We start from the raw sequence: 13,210 nt of genomic DNA, 5'->3' as shown, positions 1-13,210 counted from the left end.
CATAGCTCCTGTCATTAGACAAACATCTATATGTCCTGATAGGAAGCAAGAAATGGCTGCACAGGACAACCCAAGGTCAGCTGGTATTATTTTAGCAGCACAGAGGCCTGTGTTTCTGAGGATGCTTGGATAAAGATCCTGACCTAAGGGAAAATATACAATTTCTAAAGAGCCTGACCCTCCTAGGGAACCTTAAAGATTTTCCCCTTGAACAACTTAAATATGGAAGCACGGGTTGGGTCAGGTTACAGTTTATGTGTCACACTGCATGACATCCCACTAACCAACACTCCTCCCTTCTGATAATTAAAGTGCTAAAAATAGTAGTGCTTAAAAGGGGTCTCTGCAGGGAAAGAGAGTCGAAATAGCATTCAGAGACAAGCACCACCTCACCCTGGAGAGCCAAAGATGCAAGGTTTATTCCCCACAGCAGAAGGAACTATTTTTTAGTTCATATTAACTTGGTCTTATGCCTACATAGTCACAAACATGACTAGGAAATGGGAAGAGAGACAGCAAGACTAAAATTCTTCAACCACTTCTTGGTGGGCCATCAAGAATCCACAGGATTGGCTTTGAAGAGAGTCAGCTACGACTTTGTAACTGATATGAAGGGGGAAACGAGAACATGAGTATTATGGATATTTGTGGAGGTCTGGGAACTATCAAAACTTACTAAGGAATATTTAGGGAGAGATTCAAAAGTAGGGAAAAAGGGAAAACAGGGTGCGGCGGGCGAAGAAAGCAAGCAGCCGATTCAATGTGAATGATAGAGCAAGCTTCAACTTTATTGAAAGAAATCACACCTTATATAAGCTCTCTACAATAATCATACATACTACTCACAAATCTATTGGATACATGTAAAAGGCTACATTATAATATCCCAGTCCCTTGTGGCATCTCAGGCATGTCACAACATCTTCCTTCTTCTGGCCTGCCTCTTTCCCAGGGCTGTTTTTTAATCACCCCCAAGGCCATAATGTGCCCCAACTTCTCTCTTTGTTATCATAACAGTCCTTGTAAGCATCACTGAGCCCTGAATCACCTTCCTTGTTAGCATAACTGTACCCTGGGTTTTTTCCTCTGTTTAATTCAGGTGGCTGTGACCGACTTCTGCAGGGAGCTATGGCCTTGCTCTCTGTAAGCCGTTCTCCAACAATTCCGCCTTTTTCTTTTTGTGCAGGCTGCACAAGCATAAATTTACTAATATTTCTCATTATACAACTATATGCTATTTTAATAATTACTACAATCAATAATACTATTCCTAATCACCGCAATAAACTGTTAAAGGTACCCTATTAAGTACAAAGCATCCCACATTACCTATATTCAAAGGATTTGACTAAATACTACAAAATAAACAGTGAGGAAAATATGGAATAGCACACTTAATTAATAGAAGTGCTAACATTCAGATCCGCAATGGCTAGAGAACCCTGGAAACAGCAAGAATTTAGAGTGCCCTTCTTCACAAGCTGGAAACCCTACGTGATGTGTCCATCCATAGGTGAGGCATCCCAAGTCGCTGCAAGCAGGTCCAGCCCTTAAATCAACAGGCCAAAATAACTGGCAACTTCCTTTGAGTGGAAACGTCCAATTTCATCCTCCTGTTGGGTTCCACCTGGAGCCTGGCCACCACTCCAGGCGGAAAACCAAGGGAGTTTCTAAATAAGGTTCAATACTTGAGCTCTTAATTCTTAATATTACTAAACAAAGAAAGTTGAATACACACATTCTTACATCATCTTATCCTTATTAATAACTATATTTTATCTAAAGTACATCTTGCATAAGTGACTAGTAAGCTTATATATGTCATTAAGAAATTACAATTACTGTTAGCATTTTCTCTTAAAAGAATTGGCAACTGTAGTGTAGTTTGTTCTGTTACAGTAGCAAATATTACTCAGACATTCTGCTTGAATGATCAGTCGAAGAGATCGCAAACTGTCAGCACAGGGGCACTCACAGCACCCACAACTGGATCCTGAGTGTTGGCTGCCTCTCACGCCTCAGGTGTGGTTGCACACACCTTGCCAGTGACCATTGGAGACTGAGACCTGTGGAGACACAAGCATAACCTCTTCCCCAGGTTATTAAAGAAAATGGTCCTTCCCAGTTACCCCTTTTTAAGTTTTTTTGTTAACACTTTAGCTTTGCTCTGGAATTCTTGTTGATCTGGTATCTGTGATGAAAAACAACACAATATTGGTGACACCTGTAAGACAGGGGAGATGTTTAAATGGTTTGAAGAGATGGAGTCTTTCTGGTATTCAGGGCAAGTTGCAGTGATGTCTTTAGCTTGGTGCCTTGATAAAGAAACCTGGTTTTGTATTGCTCTGGCATTCTGGTGGAAAAAATGCATGCGTTTTACAGCAGAGCATATGGTTGACCTGGAGCCAAGATCTCTCCCCCCTTTTGTTTTTGCAAAAGCACTTTCAAGATCTGGCGTGCTCTTTCTATGATGGTTTGTCCTGTGGGGGAATACAGTATACTTGTGATGCTTGTTAGATATATGGTGAAGATCTTGTTTTGCTTTCTCTGTAAGTACTCTGGGTGATGTCAGTGAAGGATCTTTTCACAAAATATCAAATAAGCTATGCAGATCATCACGAGTTAGGCCCACGACGGCTGTATCTAATTTATGGTTCCCAACAATGTCTGTAAATCTTTTAAAGTCTTAATAACAGTTTTAAGTTGTTGCAGGACAATACACACAGGTGATTCGGTTTACAAGGTTAGTGTCAGGGTGGGTTTCAGGGTGGGTTGTGCTACAGTGCTGATTAAGACAAATTTGATCCAATTTGAGTTCCTCATTGAGTCATTCAGTTATGACCCCAAAATGCAATAGGGGTTTTCTGATATAAATGGATGAATATTTGCTACCCAATTTTCTGGGCCTCTTACATGAATGAGATCCTTGCTTTAAATTGCTACAGCATGACACCAACCCTGAAAATCATGATGTACCAGAGCTAACAGCCAATCTGCTCACAGATATTATGGTCACATCTGCACCAGTATCTAAAACGCCTGTCAGCTCAACAGATTTTTTAGCTTTAACGAGAGTACATTTTACCAGAAGTTAACCTCGTGTCACGTTTAAGTCCAAAAATATTTAAGGGGTACCTACTGATCCAATGCCTGAGTAATTGCGGCTTCTTGGTATATTATTAGTGGGAGCCGCAGTAAAATAAGCAAGCTGAACAATTTTTGACCCTTTTGTTACTGAACACAGGGGTACAGACCATAATTTTGATTTTTCTCTTCATAATCAGCATCTACAACCCCTGGTAAAACAAACAACTCCTGTAAGGCTGCAGATGACTTTTTGACAATATTACCATTAGGCAGATGGTTCAGAGGTGCACTCTCCCCGCAGAGTATGCACCTAAATTCAGAACAACAATCAACACAGAATTACTGCCTCCTGCTAGAGGAGGTATTTTACTGTAACAGTTATAACACTGAGCCCAAACCAACCGCAGCACCGATGACCCAGCGGGCGGGCACTAGGACCCGGTAGTTTCTCCCCGGCCGCTTCCGTGGCCGCAGAACTCCGCAGCTGCAGCGGCCGCATCACACACGCGCACACACACACACACACACACACACACAATCACGCAACTACACAAAGGAGCTCCTGACACTTATTACTCACAACATAAAATGACAAATTACAAATATGAAGACTCCATTAACAACATATAAATCCTGTGCTGCATAGCCCTGCCGCTTTTGGCGGGGGGGAGGGTGTGTGCTGAGAACGCAGTGCCGGGCTCAGCCACAGGCGGCCGCTCTGTGGCGGGGGGGGGCTCGGGGAAGCCCCGGGCCGCCGCCAGCTCCGAATGTTGAGCATAGAAATCTACACCTCGGTTTTCCAGGTAGAGTGCTGTGCCGGCGTGAATGCCGTTTTTTTTCTTAAAAGTGTTAGTTAATTTTTATGGGGCCAGTCGATATCTCTGAGCCATCGCCTCCAGTACAGCTGTTGTAGTCTTTTTGCAGCCTGTCCTTATTAATGCTTTTCTCTAAATCTTTAACAGAAAAATGCCATTCTTCCCAACGTGGCTGATAACTCGGCTCATAGCTTATAGGAATAAGAACTGTTCTTGCCACGTCTATATTCCCTTGTGCCAAGGTTTTTCGCCTCACTTTTACGTTTTTTTCGCCTCACTTTTATGTACGGATCATCCCCAATTAAGGGAGAACACAGACCAGACAGTCCAGACTCATTTTCAGGAATTACAGCATCAGGGTGTAAAACATTATCACACCATTCTGCTTCTTCAAACAATAAATTTGGCTCTTTAAAAGTGTCCCTTAGCCTTGCCCAGACCAATCAGTGTGGCTAAGTTTTTATCGGACTTACTCCCCGCTTTTCTAAAAAGCAAAAAGTTTAAGGACTACCTCTCGTTCCTTGTTCCTGCCCGGGCTAAAATTCCTTAAATTTCTTAAAATGCTGGAACCGTGTAGCTTAACGACCTTCTTTCACATCCGATCAGGCAGCCAATGACCAGTTTCCTTAATTCCTTGGCCTTTCCTGGGTAAGTCCCCTATTGCGGCCTTTCCATGGTAGCCCTTCTCGGAGTGAACACCTGCAGCTGGCACTGAGGAGGTGGCAGCGTTGCCTTCCTACTCCGAGTCCGTCCCGCCACTTCCCGGGTTCAATTCGGTGGAAAAGCAGGGTTCGAGTAACCCTGTTCGGTGTGCCACTTGCGGCGGGCGGAGGAAGCAAGCAGCCGATTCAATGTGAATGATAGAGCAAGCTTCAACTTTATTGAAAGAAATCACACCTTATATAAGCACTCTACAATAATCATACATACTACTCACAAATCTACTGGATACATGTAAAAGGCTACATTATAATATCCCAGTCCCTTGTGGCATCTCAGGCATGTCACAACATCTTCCTTCTTCTGGCCTGCCTCTTTCCCAGGGCTGTTTTTCAGTCTCCCCCAAGGCCTAATGTGCCCCAACTTCTCTCTTTGTTATCATAACAGTCCTTGTAAGCATCACTGAGCCCTGAATCTCCTTCCTTGTTAGCATAACTGTACCCTGGGTTTTTTCCTCTGTTTACCTCAGGTGGCTGTGACCAGCTCCTGCAGGGAGCTATGGCCTTGCTCTCTGTAAACCGTTCTCCAACACCAGGGAGGAACAAAGTTGTGGGAAAGGATAAAATGGTCCATTTGTCTGTAAGTAACTGCTGGTCAGAACACGTGCCTGAATAAGCCCTGTGCCTGATCACAATCTATCTTATCTTACTAATATTTGTTAAATATCTTTCTCTTTAATTTCACCCTCTATCCTATGTGAGACTGTTCAAAGGTGTCATGGTTTAACTGGGCAGGCAGCTAAATACCACACAGCCGTTCGCTCACTATCCCCAACACAGTAGGATGGGGAAGAGAATTGGAAAAAAAAAATAGTCAAATTCATGGGTTGAGATAAAGACAGTTTGGTAGGACAAAAAAAGAAGATGGTGGAGAAAAAAAATTAGAATATACAAAACAAGTGATGCATAATGCAACTGCTCATCACCTACCCACTGATGCCTAGCCCGTTCCTGAGCAGCAGTCCCCAGACTGTTTTCCCCCTCGTTTATAAATGGAGCATGACGTCACATGGTATGGAATATCCCCTTGGCCAGTTTGGGTCAGTTGTCCTGACTGTGTCCCCTCACAGCTTCTTGTGCCCCCAGGCCTCCTTGCCAGCAGGGCAGCATGAGAAGCTGAAGAATCCTTGACCACTGCTTAGCAACAACTGAAACATCTGTGTGTTATCAATATTATTCTCATCCTAAATCCAAACCTCAACACTACACCAGCTACTGGGAAGAAAATTATCCTAGCCCAAAACTATACAAAAGGTCTAGGTGACACCAGACCAACTGAATCAAATGCCAGCAACTTGAGTTAGATCATGGGTGATAACAGCCCATGTCTTTGTGGTGCCAGCAACCAACTTTGTGGGAGGTCTCAGCATCAGCAATGGGAGGGACCATGGGTCATAGGGCACACGTAACAGGGATGCCAGCAACTGGAAGCACCTCTCTATTTGCATTCTCCCCTAACCTGATGTGCATTGTTGTGTTGTAAAAGGATATAAAAGCAGAAATTTAGCAAAAGACAAAAAAGTAGTGTTTCTCATATGATCTGCAGCTCAGAATCTAAGTTTTGTTTTGCAATCAGATCGATATTGCTATAAACAAATTTATGGTTGCTTAGTTCTAGGATAGGACTAATGTGTTTTTAAGATTATGACCAACAGAATGATGATGTGAAACCATGCTGTGGAAAGTCCCTATTTTTGTTTCCTTTAGGTGAACTTAGCTCATTACAAGAACCACACCTCTGTAGCTTAAGTTACCCATCTCTTCATGAAGCGACTCACCCTTTGAGCACGTGTACATTAATAGGTAGATACTGTGACTTTAAATGAAAGCAAGGAATAAAACTAGCCAATAGATGATATTGTGATAAAATACTAACCAATAGTTATGTATAGAGGTGTGTTTGTGTGTTCAGAAACAAATCTGGTGCATGTAACTCAGTGTGCTGGTCACTTTGGATGTATAGCACCCTCTTCTGTGCAGAACTATAATAAATATCTTGACTCTGTGTTAACCGGCTCTTTGCACATCAGGTGAGCAACCCTGGTTTGGGGACAACAGGGGCATATGTGTAATAGAAATCTCCTGGTAGAGATGGGGTGAATCTAGGACAAGTGGCTGGACAGCTGCCAGTCAGAGAGGGATCTGGGGGTGTTGATTGACAGCTGGAACTGAATAGGAGCCAGCAGTGTGCCCGGGTGGCCAAGAAGGTCAATGGCATCCCAGATTGAATCCGCAATAGCATGGCCAGCAGGGACAGGGAAGGGATCTTACCGCTATAGTCGGCACTGGTGAGGCCACACCTCGATGACTGGGTTCAGTTTTGGGCCCCTCACTATAAAAAGGCCAAGCGCGTCCAGAGAAGGGCAAGAGAGCTGGTGCAGGGTCTGGAGCACAGGTCTGATGGGGAGAGGCTGAGGGAACTGGGGGGGGTTAGCCTGGAAAAAAGGAGGCTGAGGGGAGACCTCATCGCCCTCTACAACTCCCTGAAAAGAGAGTGCAAAGAGCTGGGGGTGAGTCTCTTGCACCAAGGAACAAGAGACAAGACAAGAGGGAATGGCCTCAAGCTGTGCCAGGGCAGGTTAAGACTGGCTCTTAGGAAGTATTTCTTTACAGAAGGGGTTGTTGGGTGTTGGAATGGGCTGCCCAGGGCAGAGAGGTTGAAGAGTCGGGTTGACCCAGCGCTGAAGGAGCTGGTGGAGTTTGGGAACTGTCAGTGTGAGTTTAATGGTTGGACTGGATGATCTTCAAGGTCTTTTCCAACCAAGATGATTCTGTGATTCTGTGGTAGCTCAAAAGAAGCAAGGCTGCCACCACTCCATGACTCCAGGTACAACCAGTAGTGAGACTGAGAACAGTAAGCACACACGCAAACACACATACACAACACAGTCAGACACCCCCACAGCACTCACACAAACAGAATCAACAGCCTCATCCTAAACCTGCTCTGGCTGATCTGGATGAAGATCCACTAGGTACAGCCTGTATTCCCCACCATAGCTGGGCTAAGACACGCAGTATAACGAGTAAGTGGCTGCTGGATCCCAGTCTCTTCAGTTGCTGGCACTTGGTCACAGAAGCCCCTAAGGCCACAGCCTCACTACAGTTGCTGTTACAGACCTCTTAACCCACTGACACACACATATACATAGAATCACAACTTTCTAGCAGTTGGTCAGGACTCCCCTGGTCCCCTCTGGTAGCAAACTCCTCTACTCTTGCCTTTTGAGACATACAGGCGCACACAGGTCAGAGCTTACTGTCCCTGTCCTAGCCAAGTCATGTTTACATATGACTGACCCATTTTATCCCCTTATACCTCTATTTTCCCATACTTACTCATCCCAAAATCACTCAGATTCATTCCTTTCCCTGTCTTTGGTTCCTCCCATAAACATCCCTATTGTAAACCCAAAATTATCATCCCCTGCATCCCAGACCCTGCCCCCAAATTTCCTGCTCCTGCTGACTTGATGGGTTTTATCCCTAAACCTTGGGGCTGATGTCTGTCCTGGGACAGCCCTGGGAAGAGCCCAAGATAGCTGTGTTCCACCTCTGGGAGAGGTGAAATTTCTCACATGCCATTGTGTCTCTGAGTGCCTCTGGGCTTGCCTGTAACATGCTCCTATGATATGCCTGGAAGCATTACTTGGGCTCCCCCACCCACCACTGTTTTTCTCTGCTCCTCTGTGGAGTGCAGATTAGGGTTTTTTATCAGATAATTTAATAACTTCAAACTGTACTACCAGATTAGGAAGAGGAAAACCTAGAAAGATTCATGTCTGAGTGGGAGGTGGCTGAGGGAGTTTAGTGTAGTCCATGGGCCAAGCTGAGAGCCTCTGCTGATAATCAAGGGATCCACAAGTGTAAGAGTCCTTGCGAGACAAGTGTGTAAATTCATGCCTCTGTTTGCCAGTGAGTATTGAGCTGGACTAGGTGGCAAGTAAAAGACCCATATACTGGGCAAGAAGGATCAGGATCAGGGCATGAACATTGGAGGGGCTAGGGAACCATGCTGATATTCGAAGTATCCACAAATGTGCATGTGCTCATTAATCTAGAGGGTGAAGGTGTTACTGATTTTATTATCAACTAAAATGAAATTGTGTTTGATTTTAATATAAGTATAGAATTAAGGGATATTTTAGTAAAAATCATTTTACATTTATTGTATTTTGAATCTAGCAACCGACTGCTACTCTAAAATCCCCTGTACAGCCCCGTACCAAGGCTGAAGGGACTGGTCATAATTGTTTAGTAGGAACGGTTAGAACCTAGGTAACAAAACACAAGATGGTTTGTAAACTGATTTATAATACATGTATAGGACTAGAAGAATGCAAGCAGTTGTCAAGGTCCAGGATTAATGGGAACTGAGGGAAGTAACCGTAACAGCTTGCAGGTACCTGCCAAGAAAACTGTGTCCTTAAGCAGAAGGTAATTCTGGCAGGGGGAGATCACGACCACCGACTCAGGGACCACCTACTCACATTACACCCCAGACCCATTTCTAGACATTTCTAACCTCTACTGCGCAGACTTGGAAGAAGGAGGAGAATATGTCAATGATTTCTTGGAAGTTGTATGCTTATGTATGAAGACTTAATGAATATGTATGAGTAAGTTCTATATAAGGTGTATGATTCTGGTGTCTGGCACGTGTTGTTGGTGAGAGCACTCCCCTACACGTCCGGCTGTCAGTAAAGAAATGTCTGCTTATCTACATCAAATTGGTGTCGATAAGTTATTTTTTTATCCCGGATTTCGGTGACAAAGGGGTGTGTCATCACTAGTAAACTTAACCTCAATCAGCCACAGAGTAACAGGACTCGATTATCATATATTTTTTTAGTTCTGGTAGCATTGTATGGGAGTGTTGTTGCAGGCAGCACTCTTGAAAAAAACATAAGGCAGGATTCTCCTTTATAGAAGCCCTACCAATTCTTCCAGAGATATTTTTTTTTACAATTCTTCATTAATTCTTTTTTGCCACCACATCTACCAACATGTTTGAAGTAATGAAATGAACTGAAGTTTCCCAGCTCCCTCTACAATCCTGTCTTAACAACTGTCTCACTGCACAGTACCCAGGTGTTAAGAAAGATTTCAGTGAGAGGTCACAAACTACTGTTGACAGTTCAGATTTTTCATCTTTGAGTTAAAGTTACTTTAATTTCAGAAAGCTGCTTTGTGGAAAATCAAGATTACAGCAAGTTGAGTCACCAGAAGCATATTCCAGGTCACATTTAGGACTGAAGGGGTTGCTGCCTACAGACTGTGACACAATACAGGATGCAAGGGAAGAGCATTTTCGGACTTCACAGGACTTTTTGTGGGATGGTTAGGGGAGGAAGCAAAGGTGGGAAAAGGGAAGACTTTAGGTAACTGGAGGAGGAACAAATGTGGGAAAAGAGACTGTAAGGGTATAAAAGGGCCAGATGCATGTACATAGTTTGTTGATCAGTATACTTGTCTGGATATGCCCTATGCCTCTCTTATTTTCTTATTAAAGTAATTTCTATCACTGCTGGGTGAGGGCTCTCTACTCTGTGTGCACATGTGTGTACATGGGTCTGAGTGCAGCAAGCGGTGTCAGACTGCAGGTCTCAGGGGCCTATATGCCCATGGTGCCAGCAACTGGAGAGAGTGCAGGTATGCATGTGAGGGTGCCATCACTCATGAAGACACAGCCAGACCAGCCTAGTGAGTAGCTTACCTGAGAGCTGGGGTACTGAGTAGGTCTGGAAGGGTGTGAGAGTGTCTACATGTCTCACAGGGCAAGACCACAGAGGAGTCAGCTACTGGGACATGGGAAGTCCTGGCTCTGTGTGTTTGTGTGTGTGCATGTGTGTGTGTCCATGACAGTCTGTATTGGTAACTGGAGTGGGGCTGTAGCCTCTGGGGCTACAGGTGCCAGCAACTGGGGAGACGGAGTGTCTGAGCCCAGCTGCTGGAGGAAGTCACCTTGTACATACACATATAATAGACCCTCATTAGCGGACTTCTATTTTGCTCAACCAAAGAGGGTAGCAGAATGAGGCCACTGGTGCTGTGATCATGTGAGCGCTCTGAGCATCTCTGATCTGTGTGGCCAGCTGTGTATGCATGTATATTTGTGGTACATACATATATGTACATATGTGTGCCTACTAGGAATATATCTTTAGCCTCACCACCGGTTGTACCAGAAGCTGCAACAGCAGTGCCTCGCTTGAGCTACTGAATCCAGCATGATGTATTTCCATTAACATCCTTGACTTCCTTTTCTCTGAGAACTGTACATTTTGAGTATGTCATATAGCCATATTTATTCAGACTTATTCATAGTTTCATAGTTTTTCTTGAAAGCTTTTTTACAAGTCAGTATCACACCAGCAGCCTTCCATCCTCCTGAAATCAAGTGATGCTAAGGGAGAGGTTGCACATCCCTGGTGGTTATTGAGTTATTTAAAGTCCCTTTAGAAGTCTTGGCTAACATCCTTGGAGTCTGGCAGTGTGCCACTGCTCATTTTATGTGTTTGCTCTAATGCCCTCAACTCACACTTCAGTTTAAGATAGTTTAAAGCAGTCTTTGCCTTTACTATAAACAAACACTAATACAAAAGATTTTGTGTGTGCGTGTGTGTAGGTAGTATTTTGCTATGACTTTGTTTTCTCTGAGCAATTCTTTTGTATCTTGACTTAACTTCTTGGAAGATATCTCTATCTGAAGTGTTTAAACACAGGTCCAATATTAATTCTTTAGGAACTGTTCCTCAAGTCATTCCAGATGCAGATGGCCATGGTTTCTCCACACCTTTATAACATCACTGCACCTTTATTAAGGCTCATGAGCCAAATTTGAGATCTCAAATGATTTGACTTCTTTCTTTCAAATATTTACTCATGTTTTCCTTAATAACATTCTACAAGAAGTTCACGAGTGTCTGGCTCAAATGCCCATTCAGTCTCCCCAGATCATAAAGGCTGAATGTCAGGACTGTTTTGTTAAGCTTATTAAGGATCAGAATCCTGCAACAACAGTAAATTAATAGGATATTTATACTTCAGACTACTACATATAAAATCTTATGTGATTTCAAAATTCCTTTAATATTCCCTACTATCTCTCTCTCTCTTTATATAAATACATATAATATGTAATATAAGCAGTAATTCTGAGCCAGTTTGGCTTCTCCAAGAGAAAACTGAAACTCTTGATTCTCTATAGTATCAGTGAATGAAAAATTGAGTAGAAACACTCAAGTGAGTAACATTTCTAAAAGCACTTGAAATAATTTAGAAGGTATGTATTGATTATAGCTGTTAATAAAGTTGGCCCATCCTTACATTGTCATTTCAGAGCTAATGTGAAACAACACTTTCCTTTCCAAGGGTAGTTTTATAATGATCGATCAATATAGTTTCATAGATGAAACATGTTAAAGACAAATAGTTCTGCTATAATGAAGATCTATTCTTCTAATACATAAAAGTCTGTAAGCAATTACAGTTCTATGCTGTAAACTGTTAGAATCTCAACATTTAAAATCTATTGTCTAAAGTTAGACACATTCATATTTTAAGTTCTGAAGAAGAACAGGCTCATATTCAGAGCTTCTGAGTGCTTGGAAGCCTATAAAACCCAGTGGGAGATGCCTACCAAGATCTACATTTAGCCCAGCATATTCAATATTCTATATAAAGGAGGAAGTAAAGACGTGAGCCTGTAGATGTACCTCACTTACCTCAAAGAGCAAATAATGGTTGAAGAAGGTGGCAGGGAAGCATACTGCATTTCCAGATCAGGCAGCAGATGAAATTCAGTTCTGTTAGGCCAGATTGATTGTCTCCGATGCTCACCTGCAGAAAGAAATGGAATTCGCATGAGCTGTGCTTTTGGAAGAGCTTTGTGCTGTTGATCATGTGCATGTAAGAGTTAAACAAACTTACTGAGTATATCAAAGAGGAGATGGAAAATAGCAAGATAGTATTTTGCCACCATGTGCTTCAGTGGGATACTGCAACATACTTGACAAGACTTTTAAATATCAAGAAAGAACACAGGCTTACAGATTGTTTGACTGATATGTTACATAATACAAAAACAAGGATAATACAAAAAAATGAAAAGTAGTTACTGTTTGCTTTAGATTGTAGCATTAAAATAAATCTTTAAAATAATGTCAGTGTATTTAAAAAGAATGGTTCATAACTGCATGATTTTTCTGGCTAGTAAGAACTTCAATTTGTCACCACAACTGATTAGCTTTCGAGGGGAATTTTTTGTTTTTTAAAATTTTACATACCCTCCACAGGCTCCGGCGGGGACACCGTGCTCCCGGGAAAACATGCTGACCTGCCCTGCTGAGTCAGCGCCCGGGGTCCCCCTTCTGGAGGCTCCTCCGCTCCTGCCTCGCCATGGAGAAGGGCCCCGGCTCCCGCCCCCACCCCTCCTCTTCCTCCCAAGCCGGGCTTCAAAGGAGAGACCGCAAGGCCACCTCACAGCGGGGACAGACGAAAAGATGAAGAGGAGGAGCTCGACAGGCCGACCGGAGCCTGCCGCCCACTGGGGCGGGAGAGCGGCCAGACTTCCTCTCCCTCGCCGGC

The 13,210-nt window shown here is 43.4% G+C and overlaps 1 long non-coding RNA gene across 1 annotated transcript; it reads right to left on the bottom strand.

Annotated features, from left to right (window-relative positions):
* Nucleotides 1-1,913: 1,913 nt before the first annotated feature.
* LOC113482314 lies at nt 1,914-13,010 on the bottom strand. Its single transcript, XR_003398819.1, has 4 exons — nt 12,910-13,010; nt 12,340-12,463; nt 11,303-11,632; nt 1,914-1,924 (listed from the first exon to the last, which is right to left on the bottom strand). It is a non-coding gene; the product is annotated as an uncharacterized LOC113482314 (long non-coding RNA).
* Nucleotides 13,011-13,210: the final 200 nt, after the last annotated feature.

This window comes from Athene cunicularia (genome assembly GCF_003259725.1).
Source record: "Athene cunicularia isolate RWA chromosome 1 unlocalized genomic scaffold, athCun1 chr1_part1, whole genome shotgun sequence".
Classification (NCBI taxonomy): Eukaryota; Metazoa; Chordata; class Aves; order Strigiformes; family Strigidae; genus Athene; species Athene cunicularia.
The sequence above is the reverse complement of the archived record's forward strand: the minus strand, read 5'-3'. Positions and strand labels throughout refer to the sequence as shown.